This window comes from Trachemys scripta, chromosome 2 (genome assembly GCF_013100865.1).
Source record: "Trachemys scripta elegans isolate TJP31775 chromosome 2, CAS_Tse_1.0, whole genome shotgun sequence".
Lineage (NCBI taxonomy): Eukaryota > Metazoa > Chordata > Testudines > Emydidae > Trachemys > Trachemys scripta.
The window spans coordinates 61967618-61973617 of record NC_048299.1 but is presented as its reverse complement, the minus strand read 5'-3'; positions in this window follow the sequence as shown (position 1 = coordinate 61973617).

The following is a 6000-nucleotide window of genomic DNA, read 5'->3' as shown; positions in this document are numbered from 1 at the left end:
AAACTGCATATTCCAATAACACAGATTGAAAAGAGAGGTGGAGAGAAATATGAAAACTTCTAAGAATCCCTGATTTATAAGATTCAAAATATCTCACATAATTTATTATCTAGTTATGTATTTTCTTCACCACATTTGGCTTTGAAACACTCACTTAAATACAAACATACCCTCTTTTACTTATGTGGTGTAATATAGTAAGTGCCAGGATTCAGAGCTGGTAAGTGGGCACTTTCATTAAATCCATGAATTCTCTAATGTAGTAAATACCAGCATACATGAACACTGTTTGTATGGGATGATCCTATTCTCCCATGCCTCAGTTGTTGCTCTCTCCTTTAGATTAACTCAGTAATCCCTTACAAGTATTTGAAGGTGGAAGATGAAGTCATTCAAGTTAACACACCTTAAATCAGTAGGCAACCAAAAGAAATCCTGTTGATCTCCACAGACTTTTCCATGCAGGAATAAAATCTCACATGAGAGGTACCAAATGCTTCTGCATATATCTAACGGAAGTGCTGCTTCCTCTCTACTCTTGGTTTACGCATGAGACTCCAATTGACGGTAATGGGAGCCACATGGAAGCATCCAAGGGTAGAATTTGGCTCACGGAAAATAACATCCCACTCAAAACACGAAGTCCCAAATCCCGTTAGTTGAATGCTCTGGAGATATTGAGGCATAGGCATATTCAGCACCAAGAAGTTAGCTCTTTTCTTGGCACCAATACCGTTGAAGATCCTTCTGTGCAGTGGGGAAATAGTAAATATGGAAATAACCACTCTCTTGTTACCATCACCTGCAACCTGAACTTTGAATACCAGCTAATACACCCCATGTGCAACATTCTTTCCCCAAGAAAATAGCAGTTCCCTTTGGTCAGAATGTACTCTCAGATAAATGCTAACAAGGGCAGGCAACACATCCTACTCACAAAAACTTCTTGGGTAAGAGAAACATAGAGCTAGATTCTCTGCTGCAGCACAATGGGGCTGGAAAGAGGCAGATCTCCCCAGTTTGGGAATTATCCCAGTGTTGGGGAATCTCTAGCTAGTGTAACTCTGGCATTGCTGGCTCCCACACCACCAGCCCCTGGTAGGTGGCATGGTGAGGGCCTGGCTGTGCCCTGCACCACCTGTTCTCAGCTGGTATAATGACCACTGGGTGAATATAACCATCTGGCATGATTTAGGGGAGCCCTTTGGAATTAATAATATTTTGGAATTAGTAATAATGTAGGGATATTAACACAACGCTAATTTTAACCATGAATTCCTTTATTAAGTCCAAAGGCCAAACAGTATTTTACACAATTGCTCTAAACATGCCTAGCAGTCTAAAGAATAAGCAGTCACTACACCCAACACAGTAACAAAGTATTCATAAGCATGTGATCAGTATACTTACAGATAGGCCAAAACTAGGGGAAACTGTCTCATCCTAATGTTCTCTAGCACGATCAAGTCAGATCTCACCAAGAACCCTCAGATTCATAACTCTTTTTATACCCTTCAACAAACACATGATGTCGTAGCCAATTACTACGTTAGCTAACAGCCAATTGGAGACAGTTCACCCTTATTTCCAGTCTTAATCCAGATAAGATTTACAACCTCCTTTTCCCCCAAGGCCTCTCCTCCTTCCTGCTGACCAATATCTTTTTCATTGCACCTGGGAGCACATAGGCTTTACTTTTTAAAATAACACTGGTATGTGGAATAGGAAGGTCCATGTTGGCTCCTTCTAAGTCAGATTTTCTTTGTTTTATTTAAAACTCTCTGCAGTCGCCCCAGTTGGTCATAGGTCTTTTTAGAAAGTTTCCCTTAACTCAATCGTTATTCTTTGAACCAGATGTCCTCCCTGCTTCATTCCTTTTGGCCTTATAACTTTCAAGGCCTTCCTTCTGTTTGCTAGTTAGGGTCTTTCTTTACCATGCATATATTTCTGTGACCAAATTTAAGCTAACTCTAATTTCAGATTTAGTCCACAAGACCTAAGACTGCTCTAACTTACCCTGGAACTGGAATAGAAACAACATTAGAATTGGGAAGCTATGCCAAGCTTGCTTGTTGTCCCCATCCTGTCAGGTGCACCTGACAGATACCGGGCACAGCTGAGAATGCCCATAACATTGTTGCCTATGCTGATTTGACTTGCAGAATAAAGTGTGCAAATTGCTGTCTGTGTTCTCTGTATGTCGTTTCAAACAGAGAAAATCCCTGCATCAATAATTAACAGTGAAATCCCACTTCCATGCAACTGTAATCACCCATATGTGTCCAATGTCTGACGTGTGTCTGTGATCTAGGAGATTTGTGTGCGGTGGGGCAGAGGATGTAAAAATCTGGGCCTGATTTTCCTTTCATTCATGCCAGTTTTACATCAGTGTCACTCCACTGAGTGTGTGGGGACAACTGGGTCCTAATTTTGCTCACCATTGCCTTGCACCTTATGTGACCCATTCCAACAGTGTAACATGAGTTTAAAATGCTACCGGTACAGAATAGTAGTCGTTTTAGAGTCACTTTGCAGAGTTAAATAACTGCAAAAGTTTCAGTGAATCCAGCCTTAAATCTCTTACTGTGCATTAGGAAACAATCCGCCTCTTTCCATCATCTCAGTGAAGAACAATAGCTTTCGTTTGAAAAGAATCCATTAACCTCCAGAAGTTTCTTTAAATAGAGACCTTCAGTAGTTGGACTTTTCACATATATAATAAATCATTTTGGGGGGTTAGTGTGGAGGCTTGTGGCAACTAGTTGGTTGTAATAATTAATATGATCATTCTTCATTGTTATTACTTTAATAAGGTAAACACCCTATTAAAATAAACGGAAACAGTTGGCTCTAGCCAAGTCATTGCAATTGTGCTAAACAGTTTAATAACCCCACAATGTAACTGGAAAGAATAAATTAATCCCCAAAGGTTCTTACTGGGAGCTTTTGACGTTATTAGCTTTAAAGTTAGTCATACAAAAGAAGATCCCAAATTTTGAGTCTACTCAGATTTCCCAGTTCCTGAGAGTTTCTGCACCTGTCTTGATGTTAATAAGGTTCTTTTCAGCAGAGGGTATACTGACAATACGTGGGAAAGATGACAATGGACTAAACACAAAATGCTGTAAAATGCACCAAGTAAACAAACAGGAACAATAAGGAAAAAAAATTGTTTCTAACTCCTTTCAATTATAGTGATCTTAGTGTGACTTTTAACTATAGCATGTATAAAATATTCAGATATAAAAGTGATGTTTAAGATGACAGCAATCCTCTTCAAGCTTAAACCTCTGGTTTTAGTTACTTATACGTTTCTTAAAAACACAAACAAAACTCCTTTTTTTTTTTTTTTACAGAAATGAATTGTTTAGGATTTTTTTTTATAAAAACAGAGAGATGGATTTTTAGGGTTATCTCAGCATGAAAACATTATTCACATGCTAAGAAAATATTGGGTTTTTTCTGTCCATCAGTAACTCTAAAATGATCATGTTTGCAAACTTCCAATGTACCTAGATGTGAAGGAGGATTAGTGCCTTTGAAATAGAAGAAGAATCTTGGTTTTGAAGTAAGTTATGTATTTTTCAAGATAGCTGCTCAGCCTGTTCAGTATACTTGTTTTCTTAGGTCTTAATCCTGTAATGACCCCTGGACAGATCCCTGGACCAGCACACAGCCTTACTGAAATCAAACTTGTGAGGAGCATATTGCAAGATTAGAGCCTTAATTAAAAAAAGATGCAGTAGGCACTTGCAGATCAGAGTGAGGCTTTTCCTTTATCACTGTCGCACAGCAAGTCTCTCTCTCTCTGTCTCCTCCAAAATGTTTGAAGATTTACTCCAGGTGAGCATTTTCCAGCCATCATCAGCCTGAGCTTTTCAATTTGTCACCTCTGTCACATTTCACAACCTTTCAGTGTTAGTTACAGTAAAAAGGAGGAAGGATATGGAGTCAGAAGAGTACAGCAGAGAATGGAGCAAGGGAGCAAAGAAATACAAGGATAATATTGTTAGATAATAAAGATAATCTGGATCATTTAATTTGTTTTGACTCCTTAGGCTGGCATTTATTTATAAGTAATATTTTTCCATAGTTTATTGTAGGCAGTGGTAAACCTTGCTATGACCATCTGCTCAGACACCAGTTTCCAGTTATTCAATGAAGTAACTGTTCTCTTGTCCACGGTTTTAGCAACCCCATCTGTATGCTTCACTTGTCCACTTGAATGTCCAGAATAAAGGAAAGTATAATTTCCAACTGTGAACTCTCCTGTACCCCGCCAACGTGTCTCCTGTACGGAAGCCAAGGAAACTTGTAACTTCCTTAACTCCTCTGCTTCTAGCTCAGTCTGGCCTGGAGCGAATAGAGTTCTAACATGCCAGCTTGCAATACGTGTAATATGTATTTAGCCATTATCTGAAATCCATGACTATCTGGGTAAAAATCTGTATAAGTCAGTCTGACTTGTTGTACTGTGTTTAGGTCAATTGACTTGTTAGGTCAACCCATCCTATCCAGCTCATGGAAATGCCATTATCACAACCTCCTGGCTGCTAGGAATAGGTATCTGAATTACACCCTAGTCCACTTGACCTTCCAAGGCTCACAAGCTTTGACTGCTCGGATTTGAAATCAAAGCTTTCTTTCTCCCAGACAGACTTGTTTACAGAGGCTAAGAAAGCCCTTTCTGCTCCAGTTTGAAATCAAGAAAAAGATGGATGCAACTGGAGCCAAATTTGATCTTGATAAGGTAAAGAATAGCTCTGGGAGGGAGGCATACAAGATGATGCTTGGAAGGCGTTTCACATAATTAATTTGCAATGATGAAGAAATCTCACTTCAGACTGGAGAAGAAATATTCAAGAAAGCAATACAAAATACAGCGGAAGACATAAGCAAGCAAGGAAAAGTGGGACAAGCAATGAAACAAGAACATTACAGGAAAAGTATAAATGAGGCAAGTCTGATTGGAAAGCTGAAGAAGTAAAAGCATTGTGCAAAATGATGAAGAAATCCCAAAGCTCTGACAAACAAAAGTTCTGGAAAGAAGCAGCTCAACAACAAGAGGAGGCCTCAAGAAAACAAGATCTGCAAAAAGGTTATGTTGTATGGAAACACCATCAGACAAACAATAAGAAAAATCTGACACCAAAAATGCCAAAGAGCTGCTGGAAGTATGGAAGGAGCATTTTGACAAAGAGCTGAATCCTGTAGTTCATCCGGTTGCGAGCATTCTAGACGTGCTAAATGAGCAGCCTGCAAGGCAGAAACGATATCAGCATTGACCCACTATCAGAAGAAGAAATCAAAAGAGCAGTAAAGCAGTTAAAAAGGGGAAAGCTGCAGGAATAGACAATATAATAGCTGAGTTGCTAAAAGCCGATGGGACAAGGGCTATCAAAGCATTAGGAAAAATAAGTAAGAAGGTATAGGAGCAAGAGGAGATACCAAATGACTGGCTATAGGCAATGGTTGTACCAGTCCTGAAGAAAGGAGATCCTGCTGATCCGAATAATTATAGACATATAAGCTTATCAGTACCAGAAAAATCATGATGAAAGTAATTGTCAAAAGATTAAGGCCAGAGTTAGAGGAATAAGTAGGTGAAGAACAATGCAGTTCCAGATGAGGCCGAAATTGCATTGATCAGATATTCATGCTCAGACAGTTGATGGGGAATTACTGTTTACATTGACTTCACAATGGTATTTGATTCCATTTGGAGCATTATGAAAAGTAGTAAAATCATATGGAGGTCCAGAAAGGATGACAGTATTTATAAAAGTTAGATATGAAGATGCCAGTAGAGCAGTAAGAATTGGTGGAAAATTAAGCAACTGGTTCAAGTCAAAGTTTGTTGTAAGACAAGAAGGCATGGAAACACCATCACTTTTCATCGTGTTCTTAAATTGGACATTAAGAATTGTAGACAAATTGGAGGGTGTGACATTGTCTCCTTAGCTTATGCAGATGACGTCATAAAACTGGCAGACAGGTTAG